The sequence below is a fragment of the Microtus oregoni genome, unplaced genomic scaffold (assembly GCF_018167655.1).
Source record: "Microtus oregoni isolate MIOR12 unplaced genomic scaffold, Mior012 000006F_ref0000085, whole genome shotgun sequence".
NCBI lineage: Eukaryota > Metazoa > Chordata > Mammalia > Rodentia > Cricetidae > Microtus > Microtus oregoni.
The window spans coordinates 23,311,866-23,336,109 of record NW_024543065.1 but is presented as its reverse complement, the minus strand read 5'-3'; the positions used below and the strand labels follow the sequence as shown (position 1 = coordinate 23,336,109).

The following is a 24,244-nucleotide window of genomic DNA, read 5'->3' as shown; positions in this document are numbered from 1 at the left end:
GTATAGACAGGGTGAACCCCCCTGATTATTCTAGTTCATTTAATTACTTGACCATCAGTGTCAGAGTTGGACCTTCAAATAAAGTTTGTTCCTAAAATGTGACTTGTGCTGCTTCTAAGGTGCATCTGATAGGGACAGGCATCTTTATTCTTTGTGCCTCTGGATGGGCAGTGTTTCTGCTAAATGTTGCACCAACCATTGGCCTCAGAATGTAGACAAGTTGGGGCAGAGCCTTCTGGTTGTAATGTTTATAGACTGAGAGGGGGAAACATGTTTTTGAGAGGTGAGAGCATTGAGACTGGTCATTTGTCACAATGTAATATAGCCTGTTCCCTTCTAACAACCAAGATAAAGAACCATGAACAACAATGAAGGAAGGCTTTTTATCTAGAAGTGACAAGGGGAAATTGCAAAACATAATTGTTTGGGGGATTGGGAAAGGAGCATTGAATAAAACTGCCTGAAACATGCTTAATGACAAATTAAGGGATTAAGGATTCTTTTATGGGTGATCAGCAAGAATGTAGGTTGGAGCAATGTAGGTAAGGTTTTTACCTGCTTGTGAGGACCATGTGCAGGAATACTTATTGGCACTGGAATTCATAGCATTCCTAATTGTGGGCAATAGTAAAGCAGGGAATTGGTGGCAGGGTCTGTGAATTTATGGAATAAAACAGATTGGAGTTCAAATCTCCACTGTTCAATTTTGAGCTATTTCATTAATCTGTCATTTCTTTATGTGTAAAAGTAGGGTATAGAACTCATCCCACAGGTTTCTAGAGAGGGCTATGTGATATATCATTACAGTGGTTGCTCAGTGCACCTTACTTCCTCTCTCAATAAACAGAAAATTAAAATTGTAAAGTTATCAAAAGGTTTTGGATTGATTTCTGGTTTTCTTTGGGCAGGGTCTTCCTATGTAAACCTGGTTGCATGTTCATTTCAACAAACAAGCAATTCAACTTGAGAGCTGAAGAGATAGGGAGGGCAATTCTGGAAGGACGCTGAGCCAGGGTCAACTGCTGTTCTGTTTCAATCTGTCAACAAAGACTTCTTAGCATAGGACAGGGCATTGACTTCATCCTGTTCTTTCTTAGTACCCAAGAGTGTGAGACTCAAAGAGAAAAAGAGCAAAGGAGTTACTATGTAACAAATAAGAATCCAAAAACAGTGTTGCTATGTACTACTATGGTCATCATCTCATATGAAATTTTACTGCATAGAAATGCTTATCCACTCTGGTTGCTCTTTAGATAATAGGCTGTCAAGTCTCATTGGCCTCCAATTTAATGCCTGAATGAGAAAACCAGGAAACTGCTAAGCTGTACCCTGTGAGAAAGTTACACCTGTGTTTCCTTTAATATCTTTTCTAAGAACTCTCATCTCTAAGCTGGCCCTGGAGGGGTGAGGAGTTTCCGATTTGGGCAAGCGTCTGTATTCAGCTCATCACTTTTATTCGTCATTTACACATATCCTTTGAGATTCAATCATAGTATAATGCAACAAAATTCTTAGACCTCAAAATGTTTTAATGCAATGTTAACTTGATAGTTTTGATTCTGTTTTAAAAAATATAAATGCCCTTGATCCCAAAATTATTTCATTATCTATGGGCTAATGTTCATAGTACTGAAAATACTTGCAGATAACCTTCCATTAAAGTAGATTCCTTTGTGCACTTGTGGTACAACTTACCAGATACTGACTTGTCATAATGTTCTTGCCTTTTCTAGTCAAAGTCTACTTGGATTTATGAAACAACTGGTCAAAAAGTACAAAACCTATGAATACTCTCTCCATGTAATGATTTTCTGGCAGACCCTCAACAGGTGTAGCCAAAGACAATGGTGTGGAAAAGGAATGAGCTACGAATAGTTCCACAGCCACCTTTTCTCACATACATTAGTCAGCAAGACTAAAACCCAGGCTATCTAGTGACTCCAGGTGCTTATGTGGTCTCAGAAACTTTAGGGACAATAAACCATGGAACAACTTTTAAGGTTGTAGAACTGGTCAATCAAATACTAGTATCAGATGATGTCTTTGGTTGGTTCCAGGGCAATATCCATGAGAAAGGAGACCTTAAGAATCTTAAGAAACCTGTAGGCCTGGCTCAGGGTAGGAATTAAAAACAGAACATGTCTGTTTAATCTTCCAGACTCAGTGAATGAACTGCTACACTGCCATCTGCAGAACATAGCCACTTCCTTCCCAGTATCATATCTATCTTAAGGCTGAGACTCTAAAGGGTGATACAGGCACAGTGATCTCATGCTGATGATGCAAATACTCAGGCTTAATTTGCAAATGGTTAGAAAAAGAACCTATTTAGACCACAAAAGAAGCCTAGATTCATGTCAAAGTCTGATGGAGTTCTAAATACAGAATAAAGATAGTTTAGCCTAATGTTGATTCAAATTGGGTCATTGGTCCAAAAAGGTTAGGATATAAACGTGATCAATGTAGAATTTCTTTCAAAGGCATGTTGGTCTAGGGAGATAGTTCCATTAGGAAGCAAAAGAAAATATAGACCTGAATATAGAAAATGCTCATGTGAAATGTCACTAGAGGTAGAAGAATGTCCCAAAGACTTGCTGCATGGGAATGTTCAAATTGCTTATTGATTCTATTTCCCTGTCAAGATGCTGTTTCTTCGTATCACCAATAAAATGGATTTCAAGACAAACAACACAGCCATCAAAACCTTAATTACATTTTCCTTGTCCTGTGACCAAGGTACCCGAGAGAAACATGTAAGAAACAGCTGTGGTTTGGTCCATCATTACTGAAAAAGCAGGGCAGAGTTCACTGCATCAGACGTGTGTGTTGGAGATTCCTAAAACCACAGGGACCAGGAAGCTCAGAGCAGGGCTAAGACCTCCAAAGCCTCTTCCCTTGGACTTCTCTCACTAGATAGGCTACACCTCTCAAAACATCCACAACTAGCCATGACATTGACCCACACTGAGGGATAGCATTTAAACCATGAGTGTGGGGGAAACTTCAGAGTTGAATTATAAAGCCAACCATATAAAAAGAGAAAGAACAGGAAAAGGGAAAACAAACAGTCCTGCCCAGCATCTGTACTCTCATGAAGGTGTGATTGTGCTCTATATTTAATTAAACTAATTAATCCTATTTGATGTGGACTGTGTCAATTTCCCTCATCAAGAGTCCTTTCCATTACTTTTCTCTCCTACCTTCTTTCTGTTCCTTTGATCTTTTCCCATAGAAACGCACACATGATTTCATTCAACAAGTACTTTTTGAAGACCAAGAAATAGTTTAACATGCTAAGGAGACATTGGTGAACAAAATTTCCTGCCTTTAGTCAAATTCCACTTTAAATGATGAAACTGAAAGACATACCAAATTAATCCTTATTTAATTCAGGTAAGGATTTATTTATCTATTTTACTCGACTCACTGAAAACACAAGACTGCTTTGCTCGTCTCTACTACACACAGTAGGCCCTCAGTCATTATTTGCTTGATGCCCGGATCTAGCACTCTAAATGGCAACAGCATGAAAGTCAAAGGTATTCCTAGAAATGAACATCTGAGCCTTCTTCCCTCAGTACTAATTTATGAGCAAGCACAGAAAAGCACAGTAATTAGAGCAGTTGAGGAGTCGTCTCCAATTTTAGCTCTAATTTTGGAAAGTTTTGTAGTTGAAACACTGAGTTGTCTAACATATCCAATTTCAGGGATCAAAATACTTAAAAAAAAGCATTTTAGTAAAAGCCTTTGGCTCTTAAAAACATATAGTGGATTTTGGGAAATTTCTCTAGCACCAGGTTTTTCCCTAATAGCATAGTGATTCCCTCTATCAAGATGTCTCTTTCATTGCTCTCCCACTTCTTCCCTCTTTCCCCTCAACTATCCTTTTACCTCACGTTCTCATCTCATCTCCTCCTTTACTGCCCCCCTTGTCCTAGGAGATCTCATCTAATTTCCCTTCCCAGGGTGATACATGTGTCCCTCTTAGGGTCTTCCTTGTTACCTAGCTTCTCTGGAGCTGTGGATTGTGGTCTGGTTATGCTTTGCTTTCCATCTAGTATCTATTTATGAGTGAGTATATACCATGTTTGTCTTTCTAGGTCTGAGTTGCCTCAATCAGTTCACATCTGTTTGCCTGAAAATTCATGATGTCATTGTTTTTCACAGCCAAGTAATACTTCATTGTGTAAATGTACCGCATCTTCTTTATCCATCCTTCAGTTGAGGACATCTAGGTTGTTTCCAGGTTCTGGCTATTATGAATAATGTTGCTAAAAACATTGCTAAACAAGTGCCATTGTGGTATGATTGATTATCCTTTGGATATATGACCAGGCGTGGTATCACTGTGTCTTAAGGATGATTGATTCCAATTTTTTGAGAATTCCTAGGAATTCACAAGGATGACCCCAGCTAAGATTCCTAGAAATAGTGGAGAGGAAGTGCAAACTAGCCTTCATCTGTAATCAGAATGGTGATTGTCCCAACTATAATCATAGAGCCTTCATTCAGCAGCTCACAGAACCAGTTGCAGAGATCCACAATCAAGCACCAGGCCAAGCTCTGGGAATCCAATCAAAAAGTGGGAGGAAGGAATATATGAGGAAGAGAGGTCAAGATCATGATGGAGAAATCTACAGACAGTTGAACCAAGCTCATGGAAATTCATGAAACCTATAAAAACAGCTGTGGTTCCTCCATGGACCCAAACTAGGCCCTCCATATGTGGGAGACAGTGGGGAAGCTTAGACTATCTGTGAAACACCTGATAGTAGGACCAGGATCCATCCCTGGTGCATGAGCCAGCTTGTTGGAGCCCATTCCGTATGGTGGGACTGCCATTCTCAGTCTTAATGCAGGGGAAGAGGAGCTTGGCCCTGCCCCAACTTAATGTGCCAGACTTTGTTTACTTCCCATGGGAACCCTTACCCTTTGGGAGGAGTGGATGGGGTTTAGGCTTGGGGGATTTTGGGGTGGGTGCGGGAGGAAAAGTTTGGGGGGGGTGAACTTTGGATGGAATATAAAATGAAATTAAATTTTGAGGGAGGTAACCCAGACCCAGAAAGACAATTATCATATGTACTCACTCATAAGTGGTTTTAACCATAAAGCAAAGAAAACCAGCCCACAAATCACAATCCCAGAGAACCTAGACAACAATGAGGACCCTAAGAGAGACATACGTGGATCTAATCTACATGGGAAGTAGAAAAAGACAAGATCTCCTGAGTAAATTGGGATCATGTGGACCATGAGAAAGAGTTTAAGGGGAGGGGAGAGGCAGATAGGGGAGCAGAGAAAAATGTAGAGCTCAATAAAAATGAATAAAAAAGAAAAAAATCTATAGTGAAGAACTGCCATTCTCACTTGGTTCCTAAATTACAAAATTGGAACAAAACTTTGCTTTAAAATATAAATATCAGAAAACTATGAAGGGCCTCTCTCATTTAGAGCATTAGTGAAGCTTTGTGAATTAATATTCAAAGGGCTCAAACTGTCCTGACTAAATACATATTAAGGTGGTACTACTTAATATCCACACAACTGCCACGTCATAGAAGTAACTTTTTGTAAGATCTTATAATTTACAGGAAGGCTCACAAAATGTTGCCCTTCAAGGGAAGGGTTTATGCTTTACAACAGATGTAGCACATTCTTTCACTTGCAGACATTCATTTTGTCTCAGACTGCAGTTGTAAGGAGAGAGGTCACAGTGTACTAATGAGTGGGTATCGCCCTGGACACAGCCTCCGGGGGATGATATTTCTTTTCTCCCCACAGCCCTTGCTAGCATCTTCTTTGCCCTGTAGCTTATGTAAAATAGAGGGTGAGTGGGGGGTGAAAACAAAGAAGAAAGGCAAAAGGCTGAAGAGTTTGATGCTCAGTTCTTTTGAGGACCATTTTAGAATTTTATTTATTTATTTATTTATTTACTTATTTATTTATTCTCTCATACAATACATTCTAACCACAGCCTTACCTCCTGCTCTTCTCCTAGTCCCTTCCCAAACCTCCCCTCTTCCCCATATCTACTCCTTCCCCATTTCCCATCAGAAAAAAAAATCAGGCCTCCCTGGGATATTAACCAAATATGGCATAGCAAGATGCAATAAGACTAGGCACAGACCCTCTGATCAAGGCTGGACAAGACAACCCAGGAGGAGGAAAAGAGTCCCAAGAGCAGGGGAAAGAGTCAGATAACCCTCACTCCCACTGTTAGGAGTCCCACAAAATCCCAAGCTAAACAATCACAGCATGTATGCAAAGGACTTGCACAGACCCATACAGGCTCTATGATTGCCACTCTAGTCTCTTCTAGGATGATCTAGTCCTTTTGAGTCCTGCTTAGTTGGTCACATTCATCTTGCCTGTTTTTGCCATATATACAAGAGTTGACTTCATGACTATAGCATTTATAATGGCAAATTACAAGATGGAAGTATTTTAGACTCAGGCTATTTTTACAATTTGAAAAACAAATATTATCCATATAACTTGACAGTACCATGAACATACTACATCAGTGTCACAAAAGCCACTCCAGACATCTGTGAGGAACATTTTTAAATGGTAAATATAATGAAAATCTTATAGATGAATGAATGGTAGGATTCTTTCTGTTATTTTGATAACCATTTTTAAAGGAGCCACACCCATTCATTCACTGAGAGCTAATAATGCCATACTGTAAGAAGCACTACTGCCAAATATCAAGTACAAAGTGAAATGTTTCAGATCCCAGTGATGTAGGTTCACCCTTAGTAACAAAGGAAGTACTAACTAATGGACTTACAAGAGAAGGAGACAGCAAGTCAAATAAATAGGTACTGCATTCAATTTTAAGTGTATACAAATTCTAAATTCGACCATATGTGCTTTCAAAATACTCTGTAAGCAAGAAATACCTGTAAGATTAAAAGAAAAGGAGAAAGAGACTAAGGAGAAGGAGAGTAGAAGAGAGGCAAGAAGGCACAGGGTGGGGGAGACAAAGAATTAAAAGCTTACAAATGGCCAAGTGTTGTTTCTATCTCTGATATCCAAATACCTTCATGCTTCCACTCCCACACACATAAACATAAAAACAGTGACATACAACTCCAGAGTGAGAGCCAATAGCTGGCTTTGAACTACTTTTTATTCTCGTACAATCTGTTTCCCTAAAGAAAGGAAAAGGAAAGGAACAACACTTCTCAGCTACTGTTTTTCTCTCTCTTTGTAAAGCCATAGACACTCCCACGCAGCACAGGCTCAATCCCAGCCAAACTGTGTGCGTGCACATTTTTAAATAGGAAAAGCAGGTCTTCCATTTCTGTTAGCAAAGTCACCTCTCACTGCTAGAGCTAAACATGTAATAATACTTTATTGTCGTGAGCAGGAATCTGCTTTGCTAATTAAATGCAGCTGTCAGTAATTATTCCTTGTCAGTATAATCTATTTTCGGTTGCTCTACTTTAAATGATAAAAGAGGGCCTGATATTGAGAGGGTGGGATAGGCAAGGTGACTGCTTACTTCCTCAGATTATCAACTCACTTTTTAAGAAACGACCGATGAGCATTTTTTTTTTTTTATTCTGATGAAGTGCTTACTGGACTGCTCCGCTTGTTCTTAGCATGGGGAGTGGTTGGTTAAAACTGTCTTTACTTTAAAATTTCAACTCTCTATACTATTACCCTTCTGTGTAATACCCAAGGTCTTAGCAGTTTCTTAACACTACCATGGCATTCTCATTGCACATCCTGAAGAGACAGCAGGGAGCAAATCTGTAAGAAAGGCAGCAAATGAAGTCACTGGAATATCCACCAATGTACATACACGTTCTAGTTCCTGGCAAACTTGGTTCGAAGCAGAGGAAATCCTTTTTGGAAGGAAGAGTAGTAACTTTTCTCTATATATATTTCCTCTTATCCTCAGTCAGGTTCTTTGGGAGTAATCAATTTAAGTTTCTGAATTTGAAAGAAAAAAATACTTTCATGATCTTTGTATGTGATACCAAGAGATCTGCATCTGTGGTACTGAAACAAGGTAAATGGAGCCTGACTTACTGCATGAGCTAGGTACTGTGACAGCCACAGATGCTGGCATCCTGTCCAGGGTCAAAGGGATGCACATCCCTGACATGGTAAATGAATGTGGTGGGAATGGAGAGTGGAAGTTGGAGTCCAAAGAGGTTGTTTGATGGACTGGTAGAAGGATCAAGAAGAAAAATAAGCTCAGCAAGAAAAATAGTATGAGGGAAGCTTGCCATATAATAGCTTCACTCCGCCGGGGATAAAAGACTTTTGACACCCTCAGAGCATCCCACCATCTGTTGTCTACACAACACTCCAATAGCATCCCATGACACTAGTTATTAATTATCTTGTAGAGTTGCCCTCAAGTTTGGCAGCTACTCTTCTGAATATGCCATGTTACATATATATAATATATTTTTTTGTTTTTTTGGAGGCCCCACTGGGATATATAATATATTTTTATAAATATGTATTCATATCAGGGAAAGAAAATCTTTCCAGAGGAACAATGAAACGTAAAATAAAGCTACGCAAGTGCATGTAAAGTTATATAGATAAAAGTTACTAACTTATATAGTATCCATAATCCAATGAGAATGGCATAAATGGATCATTGTTCTATTTTTTCCACTGAGAAAACTCGAGTTTTTCCTTAATGTTCTCATTTCTGAAAATAGTAATAATAATAGTAATAGAAGAAAATGAAGAGTCACTGAGGGCCTTCAGAAATGGTTTTTTTCAAAGAGAAAATTCCAAAAGATAAAGGTAGATAGTAGGTGGGGCCTTTAATAGGTTTTTTATTTTAACTTTTATTTTAATGGATTCTCTATCCTAGCCCACTGAGTCCCCAGAGAGGCTGATGTCTACTGAAGTCCATCTTTTAAATCAGTTGACTGTGATTCTGGCATATTGTAGGTGATCAGTCAGCTGGTGAGTTTTGAGTTGTTATCATAACATTGGTTAATATGTGTGGTAAGCACTTTAGCAAGATTTTAGGTAGTTGAGCCAAAGACACGATTCAGAACCTTTGCATTGATGAACATAGATTCTGTTTTACACACATGAGTGTCAACAGGTCCCCCAGGTCCCACAATCACAGAGACCATCATGTACCTTTTCTGCATTTTCCTACACTGGATCCCTTGTCCAGTGTGGGAAGCCATGAAATCTCTTTCCAGTTTCTCTTAATGCATTGAAATCTGTTTCTCTTTGAGCTTGCTTTAGGATCTCATGAGAACTGGCCTTGAGACTGTATCAGGGGCATTCTCAGGATATCTGCCCAAGACCACCCTAGCTAGGATTCCAGAACTGGTCTCACTGTACACAACACTGCTAGATGTCAGGATGATGATCTTAGTCACTTTAGGAACTTTATTGCATTTTTTTCTCAGCATATTTCCAGTTTCAAGCATCTTCATAAAAGCATACATACATGGTCATCTCCTTAAAACATACAAAAGGCCTTTTATACAACTTTCCAAGATTTCAATATTTTAATGCATTTTAATTAGCTTACATCAAACATATGCAATAGGTTTTACCATCAAATTATCATAGGTACATATTGTATATAACTACTACTACTTCGCTCCCCCCACCACCACATTCAAGTATATACAACTCCTGGTTAAGCAACTTTTTAAAATAGAATATGGTTGTTTGTCCAACAGGATGGCTCAGCAGGTAAAGGCACTGCTAAGGATGATAAGCTGCATCGAATCTTCAGGATGCACAAGCTGAAAGGAGAGACCTAATGTCTTACAGATTGTCCTCTGACCTCTACATGCATACACTCTGCTCATTCTGGCACAGGGTGAAACAGGTACCTGTTTATATGCTAAATGATGAGAAGAAGAAATGAAGAGTTGGGTGAGAGAGGACTGAGAGAGCAGTCTTCTCTCTGACCTCTCTGGTCAGCCCTCTCTTCGGCCTCTCCAAGGTGAGCTATCAAGATGATTTATTCATTTTTAAGTATAAATTTGGAACTTTGTTTCTCTAGAAATGATCTACAAAGGATTGTGTATTTTTATTTTTATTTTATACCTTCAAGATTAAGAACATTTAAGAAGGTTCAATAAACTTATTTTTTAAGATTTTTCTTTTAAAGTCTTTTAACTGTATATTATAACCATATCTCATATTTAAGTTCTTTTTTCTTATAGAGCAGGAGACATATTTAACAAAGTACTAAGTATTTAATAATTTTGAAAACTCTATGAATATTTGAGGTAAATCTGAAAATAAATTATTTTACTGTGAACAAAATAGAAAACTCAAAAGACCAAAAAATAGGCCAATGACATACAATAATCCCCTTACAAATGCTTATCTACTACACAAGAAATGGCAGCCTGTTGTTAAACATACTTCATAGTAAACGCGCAGAAATGAGGCTTTTAGATGTGTGTGGCCATTCCCTAGGAAGTAGCCACAAATATAAATAAAATAAAAGTCCCTTCAAAGACATATAAAACATAATTTTACATTCAAAAATATCTCAAGTATACTATACTCTAAATATACTGACATATTTAAAAATATGTAAAATAAAACCTGAGAAATTTCAGCTCTGAATCTGTAGTGCTTCAAAATGTACAAGCTCTTCAGAGATGACATGATGCTGCAAATGAAAATTCCCCATCTGGTCTTATCTTACACATCAGTTAAAATACAAGTGTGCTAAAGTAGTATATAAAACTGAAAGGAGAAATAGAATGCACGTGAAACATTAGTGAATTTTCTGCTTATTCTTGCTCCCATTCCCAATGTATACAAACAAATAATAATCCAAAATTGGAAAATATCTGAAATTTAAAGATTGCAGATAGGATATCCACCACCTGAATAAATATTAAATTGACTTATTTGATATTTCCTTTCTGAAATCAGAAGCAAGAACACACAGTTAAATACAGTGCTAAATATTTCCTTATTTCCCTTGTAAATCAATTAAAATCATTAACAAATATTATTACTTATTCAGGTATGAGAACCTCATTTTATATTGTAAGACCAAGAGAAAATGAGTGTGAAAGAACTAAGTTAATCCTTCCTGCTTTCACTTTAAATTTGACTTTGGAATTCTTATTGTGAGAATCTAACAGTATTTTAATTTTAATTGCTTTATTTAATTTGTTTCTTTGCTTATTATATCTGTGGCTACTTCCTAGGGAATGGCCACACACATCTAAAAGCCTTGTTTCCGTGTGTTTGCTCTGAAGTATGTTTATCAACAGGCTGCCATTTCTTGTGTAGTAGATAAGCATCTGTATTGGGATTATTGTACGTCATTGGCCTATCTTTTGGTCTTATTAAGTTTTCTATTTTGTTCACAGTAAAATAATTTATTTTCAGATTTACCTCAAATATTCATAGGTTTTTCAGAATTATTAAGTAATTAGTACTTTATTAAATATGTCTCCTGCTCTATAAGAAAAAAAAGAACTTAAATATGGAATGTGGTTATAATATATAGTTAAAAGACTTTTAAAAGAAAAATCACAAAATTGAGTTCATGGGACCGTCCGAAACTTTCTTAATCTTGAAGGTATGAAATAAAAATACACAATCATTTATAGATCATTATTCGAGAAAAAAGTTTCAAATTTACACTTCAAATGAATAAATCATCTTGATTGATGGATGCTCATTGTACACACTTGAACTTACCAGAGAAAAGGATTATTGAGAGAGGCTAGAGAGAGGGCTGACCAGAGAGGTCAGAGAGAAGACTTTTCTCCTAGTCTTCTCACACTCTCTTCTGCGTTTCTTCTCATTATTTAGTACATAAACAGGTACTTGTTTCTTTGTCGATTGATTTTACCATCAAGCCTATAGGTTTCCCAAGAGAAGAACTGAGTCTCCGTGTCTCCAGCATCAAGCACACTCCATAGCATAGAGCAGTCATCCAACAAATGAACTCTAGAATGGATCAAAGAATTTACCAAGTAAGAAAAGGAATATCAAAATTAGGCAGATGAAGGAATATTATGGTTATTTTTACTAAAAAATAGGACTAGTGCTTTATTTATTTCAGATACTATGGATACATTGGATACATTTGAGGGGAAAGTGTTTGTATATGAGCATGTGGTAGAGAAATCTGAAACAACCCCAACTCCACAGAGTGTGGTCAATACTATAGCAGATGATCAGAAATCTAATAAATTCTTGTGCCAGAATGAGCATCCAGAAAGACACAGGTAATAAAATGAAGAGAGATGGTGAGGAAGGTAAAATGTTAGAAGAGCAATGAATATTGACACTTGTGTGTGCAAAAAGAATGGATGTTGAAGGGACATGGCCCATTGCTTCTTGGAAACAAACTCACCATTGTTTTGACATCCACTGGAAGAGTGACAGACGAATCCCAGACTGTGTCATTGAAAAAGTAAGGATGAGATAATAAGGATATGGAATAAGTTTGAATTTGATGCTGCAAGGATGAATAGAGAGATTCAGAGGCCAGGTTTATCTTTAGAAGCATTTGAGAAGCCCTGAAGAGGAGTGGAGACTCAAGACTGATGGAGCAGTTGTCAAGATTCATACGAGACCACTCAATGGCTTGAATTAAAGTGGTAACTAGTGTTAGGAAGATAATGTGAGCTCAGGAGGCAGGGTGCTTGTGTCTCTGGGACATACCAGTGTGGTCAGCAGGAGGAGGAACACAGGTATGTGTCTGTTTCGTCATATAATCCTTGTCACTATTCTGTTTCTCCCTGCCCTTGGTTGTCCAGGTAGATGACTTTGTCAACCAGACAAGAACAAAATAATGGAGTACTTAAGAACACATAACATTAAGAAAGTAATATGTCATAAAGTTTCTCAAGCCCTTTGTTGGTGTACAGAATGGGGAGTCCATTATTTTGAAGAATTTCAAATTTCTGAAACTAGACACTGCCATAGTAACCCAAGTGTCTCTACTAATCCATTTCAAAGTGGATAGGGTAAGACACTAAGATAAACATCTGATTTAAAATTCTATCCAACTAAAATCAGGAAATAACAATACAGCTAATACTAAGATTTTTGGTCCTCCTGGCAAAGCTATCAAGACAACAGGAGACACATCATTTCTCTTTAAAGAGTTAGCTATAGATGTTATGTGGACACCATACATCTTGTATAGATTCAGAAACAGTGGGATAGAACCCACTGTTTACCAAGAACAAAATGAATACAAGTCTTTTAACTATCCATCTCCATGTTGATGGCCCACGAGTCTCTCAGGCCCTGAATCTCCTGCTTGCTGCCTCTATCTGCTCCATCTGCTCCCCCCATCACCAAGTGTCTTAGTTCTCTGCCTCATGGATTCTGAGACACCTGCATAAAGAAGCCCTATCTCTTTATATGACATGCTATATGGCATGGACATATAAATGAAGGTCACAATCCAGCAAAGCCCTGCCCTAAAGAAGCACAATCCAGATCCGAAAAGATCCTTAGAGGCTTGCTGGGCATTCTCCTGAGAGAAGGACTCCAGACACAGACTTGTCAATTGCAGAAACTTGCCACTCACAAACATGTCATTCCCAGAGCCTGGTTATTCACAGAGCCTTGTCACTCACAGAGATGCTTGTCATTCACAGCGCCTGCCCACTTAGAGACATGTCACTCACAGAACACATCTCCCAACATTAAGGTTAAAAGAATTTTACCTAGCTGCTATTGGGACTCAACTGTTAGTCATTGACTTAACTACAAGCCATGCAGCTCCTTAGGAGAGACCTACAGACCATGGGAGTGAAACATATCCTTGTTTTTTTTTTATTCATCAAAACTCTGTATAGTCTATCATTATCATTATCAAATTAGACAGTACAGCTTAGGGAGGAGTCATCTTCTTGACAATCCACAGGTAAAAATGCCCAGTATAATAGGATGTTTCCAAGAGACAAACACACTATATTACAGGCAGTCAAGCTCCCCACATGTCCATGCACACCACGCTAGATACCAGAGAAAGAGAACTGCAGCAAACATGCAAAGGCCCAGCAGAAGCAAAAGGCACTGCAGCATCTGCAGTCCCGTGACCCTGCCTAAATGAGATTGTCCCATCAGAGGATCCCTTCTGCTGGGCTGACACAGGGAACTTCAACTGCATATCGCTGCTCTTCCAGCATGGCCAATGGCAGCTTAAGTAGCTATTATATACACATGTGAGAAGAGTGAGCTATGACAAACCAAGGCATGAACTTTCATCTAAATGAAACTCTATAAGGTGAAGGGATGTGGCGAGGAAAGCCCAGGGAAATAAAGAGGGGTGGGGTAGATTTTGGAAATATTGATTAAATGTGAGGTAGCATCATTTATTGTTTCATTAAATAAAAATTACACAGAAAAGCATAAGTAGCTAAGCTATATGAGCTTAAAATATGGATGGTAGGTGGAGCTTCTGTATTAAATTGCTACCAAAAAAGAGAAACCTAAGAACTAAATTAAACCTTTAAAATAAGTAACCTGAGTAATGACAATAACCCAGACACAGCCTTTCCTTTTTATACAACGAATTCTCTCTATACACTGTAAATTGAAAGAGTCAGAAGAATATTTGTGTCTCCCACAACTTTTAGTTGTTATTGAATATAAAGAGAGTAACAAATATTTTGGTGAATTTAATATCACCTTGTTCCCCTCCCTCACTGTACCTATGTCAGAGACAAGTACTGTCAGAACAGGCCCAGCAGGACTTCAGGCTGGGCATTTTGGTGCATGGCTGAACAGCACTTGGGAGGCAAATACATTAGAGGCCAGCTGGGTCTGCATAATGAGTTACAGGCCAGAGATACTAGACCTCCATAGTGACACACAGAAATAAACAAACCAAAACACAACAAAAGAGTTATAGGCAGACTTTAAAAAGAATGTGAATGCCGGGCAGTGGTGTGCATGCCTCTAATGGACACAGAGGCAGGCAGATCTCTGTCAGTTAGAGACCAGCATGGTCTAAAGAGCTAGTTCCAGGACAGGCTTCAAAGCTACACAGAGAAACTCTGTCTTGAAAAACAAACAAACAAACAAACACAAGGAATGTGAATTAGCTGTCCCATGAGCTTTTGAGCCTTCTCTCAAGTTCAATATCCCTGTCCCCATTTTTGCTGGTTCTTAGGGTAAGAACCTAAAGCCTTGAGCATGCTGGGTAAATGCTCTGTCATTGAGTTCTACTCCAAGTCTCTTACATTCTATGATAGATATGGACCTCTTAAAACTCAAGTTTTGAAACATCTTTCGTTGTGTTCTTCCCTCAGCACTAAGAGAATACCCAGAATATGTGTTTTATAGACTAGAAGCCATGATTCATCATGTAGCACATGGCTATTTCATTTAACTCTCCTAATGCTGTCACAGTGATGCTAAAGATCATGATGCTATCAGCAGAATCAACCACTGACTCATATTTGATGCACTAACCCTAGGTATCTTGTATAGATTATTATAAAAAAGACTGCAAATAGCATTTCTATTACCACATAACATCTAAAATTAGTAAGAATTAAAAAGTCTAATCAGTGTGCGCCAAGGGGTCACAGATAAGCAGCAGTGAAGTAGAGACCAGCTCACCCAGTCCTGCCTGATAAAGTAATTACACTATGATAAATGCCAATATAAGTTTCTTCAGTGGCTTGAGTGAGCTAGCTATGCTGGAAAGCATCACAGTGACATTTTAATAGGTTTGCAAACAGTTCCCCAAACTATCCTCAAATAGTGTGATCACTACTATTTATGATAGGATGGTGTGCTTCCTCATTAGCACTTTAGAGATCCTGCTCTTTAATGTTAATCTTGTCTTTTATGTCTTATTAAAATAAAAGGCGTAATTGTAGCCACTCTTCCCTATATTCAAATGCAAGTGGTTGAATCAATTTATTTTTCAACACTCCTTCCACCCTTTTATTTTGTTCAACCACTCCATTTCACAAAGATTATTATACCACATGGCTTCAGATATGAATTATAGATGATGACTAAGACCAACATGAAACAGAAATTGTCTCTTAAACATTGACTGGTATTATGATTACAAAATACCCAATGTAAGTACAAAAATGTTTGAAAGGTCTTTATTTTTGTTTTGTCTTTGGACAAGCAATTTGAGGAATATCCATCTTTAGTTCATGTAGCAAACAGTAACAGGCTGTATAGAGATGATGTTGACAAGGTGAAGTTCCATCTCATACCTTTTATAAAACTCAGATTTCTTTGGCACGAACCCTATAGTAACACATATCATTGACCTTAGTGCAAGAAGTTCACATTATAAGGATATTATGGGAAGCATAAAACATTCAGTATCTGATCATCTATGCTATTAAATCTGCTTAAGTGTAGCATTAGTTCTTAAAGTTACCTAATTTTCAGTAGCCGAACCTTAGGAAATGATTGAGTCCATTAAAAACTACATTAAGGTGCAGTACCACACTCCAGCCCTGCTCGGGTTCAGGCTATGTCACTGTTCCATTACAGCCCCTTTCCTAGTGAGTTACTGAAGAATTTACTCAAAGTTAAAAACTTCATGGAGTAAAGCTGCTCACTGGCTTGCTTAGGACCACCCGACCAGGCTTAGCACCTCCCATGTGAACTGGGTCCTGCCATAACCATCATTATTCAAGACAATAACCCACAGACATATACACAGATCAAATAAATGGAAACAATTCTTCAACTTAGCTTTCTTCTTCTTAGGTGACTCTAGTTCATGTGAAGTTAACAAAAACTAACACGCATATAATTGCTTTAATTAACTTTAAAAAATTATTCAAAAGCAGTGAAATAGTATAGGAGGCTGCCCGAATTAAATGTCAGCTTCACCATATTGGTAGCCTTAACTATTTGGCTGCCATTTAAGGAGACAAAGCGTCAATTTCCTCATCTCTAAAATGGGCATAGTAACAATATGTATTTCCCCTATGCAAGATGGGACATGACAGAGAGGCTGCAGAAATCAATGAGTTGTTTTTTTAGTCAAGAATTTTGAAAAGTACTAACTAGCCACACACTATTGGCCATTATAAGTATTTCTTAATCAAATTGCTCATAAAAGTTTATCACTCCAAAATTCTTATACCAAACTTGAGATATTTGTAAGTATCACTCTGAAGATGAGGCTCACATCACAAATCCCATGTCACAAAGGGATAATCTTCCTGTAGTAGGTTATTGTAACATAGAGCTGTACACAGAAACAAAGACCAATGCATTTTATATACACACGCACATGTGTATGTATACATATTTGCATATATTTATCTATAATACTTGATAAAAACAACTTTTCAAACACTTCTAAATACAGATACAGCTTTCTTTCATGAAAAATTTCAAAATAATGGAAAATAGTCCATTGTAGAAAAGATTAATAAATAATAAGGCAGATAATGAACCTTGCATATAAGATTTAGAAAGGTGGTGTATGCTTATCTGTGTATAAGCTAGAAGGATTTCCAAACATAATTTTTCTAACCATTGATAAGTTAGCTATTTTGAAGTACATTTGACCGGTGACTTAAAGTGTAGTCATTAATATCTTCTTTAATTGTGCTTCAGATAGAGAAGTAAGGATTGCATCAGGGTTCTCAGAAACAAATTTGGATTACAGAGAAAGAAAAATTTGTCAACAAATAATTGGACTCCAGGAAAAAAAAATACAGCTTTGCTTGCTTTAAAGAATACATATTAAGTTGAAGGAAAAAAAAATCTAAGTATCCTACTATTCCGAATAGCATCATTCCAGTCCATAATGGAAAGTCATTCTGTCTTTGACTTTCCTCTATTTTGTCACCCTAAATAAAAAAGGGGACAGGGCTAGAATGAAGGTAAACCCCTGTGATTTGAACAATTAATTCTCTTTCTTATTTTGTCTGTCCCCACACCACTCACTTTTTCTTAAAATGCAGTTCCACTACCAAACAATAACTACTCAATTACAATATTGAACTATTAAATAAAATAGTGCAGAGAAATGTTTTATGTTGCATTTACAACATAAAAATATGCAAACACTTATACAATTTCAATTAAACACTCTAGTGTATTGTAGCTCACATTATATTCCCAAACATGCTAGTCATTTTGAGCAAGTACTCTATCCACAAATAGTGTATTTCACTAGAAAGAGTTGTTTAGTTCACGAATAAAGGCCACTGCCATTTAAAAAAAGGCAGCCTGCCAAGATATTCCAGGAGATTCAAAGAAAATTCTCCCCAACTAAAATTTCCATAAGAAGTTTCATTTTTTTCCTCTAAAAGAGAACCTAAACAATCATTTTTGTTAACTTCTTCATTTGCATATAATTGCATTATTAAGAGATGTTACTGTTGCCGAGATTAGGGAAACATAGGGATGAGGAAATGAGGAAGCAAAACACTGTTCTATGAATTTAAGTTTGCTTTTTTGAGGCAACAGGAAGATTTGCATTTATTCATAAGTGAATGCTAATGATGTATGGAGGTCTGGCAGTGCTCCAGAGAAGTGCACAGGAAGACAGGACTAGAAATGAGAGTCACTGCAGATTCATGACTTGCTCTAAGAACTCTGATAGGCAATCAGAAGATTAGAGACAGCGTCAGTTCTGTGGAGTTGAGTCATCCAAATGACACGTGGGTTAAAAATAATGGCAAGACTTAGGCAGAAAACAAAGTTAGATACTTTAATGTATCATGTGACTCCCGAGTCAAGGGCTCTTTGTTGGCTGATTATCTACTTTGGGGACAAATCTGTTTTCCTAAGAAAGCTACAGCTCTGCAGTTCCCCTCACCCAGAGTAAGAACAAACACCCCACTGCTAGCAATAATCCTTCCTTGTTTGAAATAACGCCCCAGCTCAGCCATGCTTATTGTGTGCGCTCATGTCTCTAGAAAGACTTCTTGAATAGTGCAAATTCAGTGAGGAGGAAAGTTATTCATTCAAAAACATCTGTGTACGTCTGCAAAATGGTGAGAATAGTGAAGGCAGCATCTCTTCCAAACACTGAGAAAACCTCCTCACAAAAATATCAGAGGGAGCCACTTCCAACATTAAGTCTGAGATCCGGTTTCATGTAGCAACCAGGACCCAGCACCTGCTGCGACTAGTCACTGAACACTCTGCCCATAATTCCCCTCATTAGATGCTTAGCAATATCTATTGGAAAATATTTTCCATGAGCAACAATGCCTGTTTCTATTTTATTAATTGAGGAAACAGCATGTGTAAGTAGCCTAGGGTAACTTAGGAGAGGCCAGAGCTATTATTCTTACCACAGTTAACACACTGCAGTCAAGACAGCTATAGGTAAACAATAGTTTCCTCCCCATTATTGTTTCTTGTCTCATTGAATTTTAGCCCAATTCACTGGCAAATATCTTTATTTTCCCTGAGAAGCCTGTCTCAACGGACCCAGTCACTTCAAATAGTATTGGTTGTAAACAAGCGTGACAAAAAAGGAAAGGAAAGATGATTTTATTTCTCCTGGTAAGAACTTAACTAATTTAAGAATAAAGAGGGGAAAAAACCACTCATGAAGAGGAAGGGCAAAGGTAACTTTAAAACGTATTGTAATTAATAGCAATAAAAGATTTTAAAGCGTAATATTTGATATCTAAATTTGGCAATCACTGATCATCTTCAGCAATTTCTTTGAAAAGGAGACCTATATGTTGGAATTGAACTGTAACATGAAAACACCTGTCCAAAGCTATGAAATATATAGAGAACATTGCACAAAACCCTTTAGAGGCACTCACTTTATGTGACTGACAGCAAATCAGTTGAGAAAGGAGCAGTGTCACCCCAAGGATGTCCACCCGTATTGTGCCCACTCCACACCCTGCATACTGTTTATCAGATTCAGCTGACATAGATCAGAAGAGAGTCACGGGGCAATGAAATGTATCCACAAAGTGATACGATATAAAGCACTTTAAAAACGTTAAAGGTCCCCTTAAGAGACTAGTCTTTTCCATGAAATAACAGAGACAAACAGAGAGACAGAAAGAGACAAATAGGTACACGCAGAGAGACGGAGAGGGACAGACAGAGAGCCGGAGACAGGAGAGAGGAAAGAGCAAGAGAGAGAAGAAAGGGGGCCACAAGTATCCCAGCAGTAGCTTTCTTGGGTACATGGCACTCAAGGAAGGAAGCCTGCAAGCACCGAGAGGCGCCCACCAAGATGAAATGACTCAGGAGGAGCGCTAGAGGTTTGGTTGCTGTGGTCCTGAAATTGGAGTAAAGTCATCCACAGCAGGTGGGGTTTCCTTCTAAGCTGCGTAGTGTTCTAAGTCCCAGAGGCAGGTGACAGCTCTGCAGTGGGTCACAGAGGCTGCAGACTTCTTAGTAATAATAACTGATCACCCTCTTCGTTGCTCCCATCGTGTGTGTGTGTTGTGTGTGTGTGTGTGTGTGTGAGAGAGAGAGAGAGAGAGAGAGAGAGAGAGGGAGAGAGACAGAGACAGAGACAGAGAGAGAGAGAGAGACACACACACACAGAGAGAGAGAGAGAGAGAGAGAGAGAGAGAGAGAGAGAGAGATGCTGAATGTGAGAGGGAAGGGAAGGGCTGTACTGAGTGAGTCTTGAGGGAATGGGAAATGACGCTAGGAGTGGTGGGGGGATCTCCAAAGAGACCTTCCACCAAGGCAACTCATGCTTACTCTGTCTACCTTTTCCTTGTGCCTCAGTACACCCCACAAGATACTTCAAATGGCAGTATGCAATCAGCCCAGAAGTGGCCAAGCACGAACCCCCCAAAAACTCTGCTGAGATGAGCAATCTTCAGTGAAAGCGAGTTCTCCCTCTGACTCTAGGAAAGCACTGCTTATAGGTCTCTGGGAAGACAGACAGGAGGGTGAGCCGGCAGGAGGACAAGCTTGGAGGCCAAGTGACTATCTAAATTCACTCAAGCAATTGCTCCGCTGTTTCCCTTGTCCCATTAGTTTAATCCCAACCTCAGGAAAGGGGGTTTGGCTCAAAGACTTCATCAGGAGGGACCTATTAAAACAAAACCCCGCAAGGAGTTTTGACCAGAGTGTTGCCTTCTCTAGGCGACTCCCCTTCTCGCTTTCCCCCAAACCTAGAAGGTCCGAGTAGATTCTTCTCACCTCTCTACCAGGCACAGCGGGCAGCATGCCCTGCTCACTCACCGTCATCCCCAGTGGCGACAGCCTCTGAGTGGACCGCAGCTTGGGAAGCGGTGGCCCAGACCAGTAGCGCTGGGTTACCCAGCCATTTCCGCGGTCCCAGTGGTAGTTGTCCTGTAGTTTGGGATGCTCTGCTCTGACTAGGTGCCCGCTGTGAGTGAGCGGCAAAGAGAGCAGACAAGCAGCGCTGTATCCGCGCGTGAGAGCGGGGAGGGCGGGCTCCCACTCTGGGGCGGCGACAGCGGTGGCCGCGAGGTCCGGGGCGGGGAGCGAGGAGCGGAGGGGACGAGAAGTAGTGGAGTTTACGGCGCGTTTCGCGCACTTCCCTGGGAGACTGGAACCAGGTGCGGCAGGGCGCGCTCCCGCGGCGCAGACACGTCAGGGGCAGGCGCCAGAGTCCGAGTTCGCGTAGCTAAGGGGACCGCAGGAGCTGTTCGGGAGGAGGTTCGCATCCTCCTCTCCCGGCACAGACACGGCTGCAGAACCGGATCCCGCACGCGAGGGGCAGAGCCTCTGTCGTCCGCGGTGACAATGTCTGCAAACCCCGTCCCTCGGGAGGCGTTCCAAAGAGCAACAGTCAGGGCGGCTCTGATTTTCCCTCTCTTGTGTCCTCCTGCCGCCAGTGCCAAGCTGTGCGGAGCGCGGACTCCCTGCGGCTCGCGCTGTCACGGCCGCCGCCCGGTCTCTGGCGCTCCAGCCGGCTGCTACCTCCCAGAGACGTGCCCAGCTGGATGCGCGAGCGTGTGTGTGTCTAAGAGGATATCTTCCCCTTCATCACTTCGGCTCGCGGGAGGGACCAGGTCCCGGGCGACCAGCTACAGAGTGGCTGCCAGTCCACACCCTCCCGGTTCTCTTCCCACCCACCCCGCCCCTTCGCCTGCTTGCGCTCCCCTCCTCCCTCTGCTCCTCCTCCAGTGGCCGCTCCTGTGCTCGCTAGGGCGGCGGAGAGACCTAGAGAAAAGGAAGGAGGAGAAAAAGGGTGGGGGAAAGGAGAGCAGGTATCTTTAAGGAGGAGGTGGGCGCACTCACTGGAGCCCCCAGCGTCACGGAGAGGGCCGGGCCTTATACCCGGAGGTGGAGGACATAATGCTGGCTTACTGACTGTCCCACCCTGGAATGGCAAGCTTTGACTTTCACAGTGTGGCTGCAAGATGGGTGGCCAAGGCTCCTGAACAATCTAAGGTCACAGCTGTGAGAACCTGCAGAGGTGACTGGGATGGCAGGGCACCCATCTGAAACGTAGAGATGGACGGGACCCAGTGCTTGAGAAGCTGCGACACACAGTTTTCTCTGCTGTGGTGGTGGGGAGCTAGACCCAGAGAGTGAGCAGGGGCACGCAGGTGTTCAAAGAGGCCAGTTGACTTCAGCATGTCAGGTGAGAGTGCTGGCGGCTAGCAGGGGCGGCTGGTGGTGTCAGCTACCGCCGAGCTTTGGGCTGCTGTATGCCTTCAGAGTCACAGGGGGCGATCATCGCCTAGTTAGGAAGAGGAAGGAGCCCAGGGCTCAGCCTTATTGCAGGTCTGGAGATCCAGAGGCATGCTCATCTATCCCATTTAGTCCCCCTGTCCCATCCCTTGCTTTCAGCAGAACATCAGACCAGGGAATGAGTCGATTGGCTGTATCTAGTGCCTTTGAGGGCTGGAAGGGATCCCACCTGAAAACTGATTTGTGCTGCTTTTATCTTAATTCTGGTTCTCAAAACGCATCCCTGCCTAATCACAGTTATAAGAAAATGGTCCTTCTCGCATATAAAATTACCACACTCCTCACCGGGTTGTCTGGACACACGTCAAGCTTGTTTTCTCATTTCCATCCTTTATCCCTCCTGTTTCTTTCTGTAGAGATAATCTGTCTCTTGCTTACTTTTTACTGCACAAATGTACAAGTACTTTACGAAAACATCACAATGTTATTGCTCAGGAGAGCTTGTCTGTTTTCAAATGACAGTTGTGGCATTCAAAGTTGAAACAATCTGAGACTGCAGGGAGGACTGATTCACTTAATTAGTGCTAGGAGGGGGATCACTGGCAGCAACACTGAAAAGACTTGTTGTGCTTTCTCCCATATCTGCCCTTTCTATTACAGCCATCACACTGTGTTAATTCTGTCTGTCTGGAAATGAAAGGTGGTCTGCAATCCATTAAACACAGTATTTCTGGATTCTCATTCAGAAGTCAGCCTCGCCTCTTTCCCTGGACCCATTTTTACCATCACCTCAAAAGGTAATGGGCTCAGACCTCAAAATACATTTTTAAGCTGTCAGGCAATAGAATAACCCTAAGGAAAGAGCTGTTGAGTTCTAGAAGAAAAAAAAGTTAAATCTCCATAAAGTTATTTACCATCTACTCAGACAAAATCATAAGCTCAGCATCCACAGCACATGTATCTTGTGTAATAGAAGGAGCAGTAGGAGAGATGGCTGTTTGCCAGCTCCGTGATCCATTAACCTCTTTAGCTCATCATTGGCAACAATAGCACACAATCACATCCTTATGTTTGAAAGACAAGGGATTTCACTTCCATCTCAAAATCACAATGCCACATTACAGTCGAAAAGAAACACCAAACAATAAAAGCAATAAGAAAGGAAGAAACACTGTTTTTTTTTTCCCACTGAACAAATGTTGCTCTTTTGTTTGTCTTGAGGGGGAAAAAGTGCTGAGAAGCAACAAAGTCCAGAAAGTCATGACAATAGATTTTTGAAGAATGTTTCATCTTGTCATTAATCCTTCCAGTTAGCAAACTGTCTTTTAAATGTTTATTTTTATAATCTTTTTATTGATGCACGTTTTTTTGGAATCAGGAAGATTAGAGAGAGAGGATGGGTAAATGCATTTATTCTATCATTCTTTCAGGGTGATGACGGGCAGTAGAGAATCTTTCAGAAGGCTGTGCTTTCTCAGCACCTCCAACTTTTCCTCAGAGGGTCCTTACCCTAGGCAGTTGATGGGCTTGGAAAGTGACACAGTCTTTGTCCCACTGTTAGAGGATCAGCCTTTAGTCTGGGAGCCTGGTACATCCAAGAAATTGAGGCCTAGCTCCAGCCAGACCCTTTAGTTCATTGAGTGTTGTAAGATGAAATTAAGGGACATGAGACTATCAACTCACACAAAACTAAACT

At 40.2% G+C, this 24,244-nt stretch overlaps 1 protein-coding gene across 4 annotated transcripts in view; it reads right to left on the bottom strand.

Annotated features, from left to right (window-relative positions):
* Positions 1–21,964, bottom strand: part of Hs3st5 (heparan sulfate-glucosamine 3-sulfotransferase 5) — a 261,830-nt gene extending 239,866 nt beyond the window's left edge. For 3 of the 4 annotated variants that reach the window (XM_041653292.1, XM_041653294.1, XM_041653295.1), the window contains exon 1: positions 21,127–21,964. The gene's annotated coding sequence lies outside the window, so the exon portion shown is untranslated. Of the gene's footprint in view, positions 1–21,084 lie in introns of all 4 variants that reach the window. The other variant, XM_041653293.1, reaches the window with a different exon arrangement.
* Positions 21,965–24,244: the final 2,280 nt, after the last annotated feature.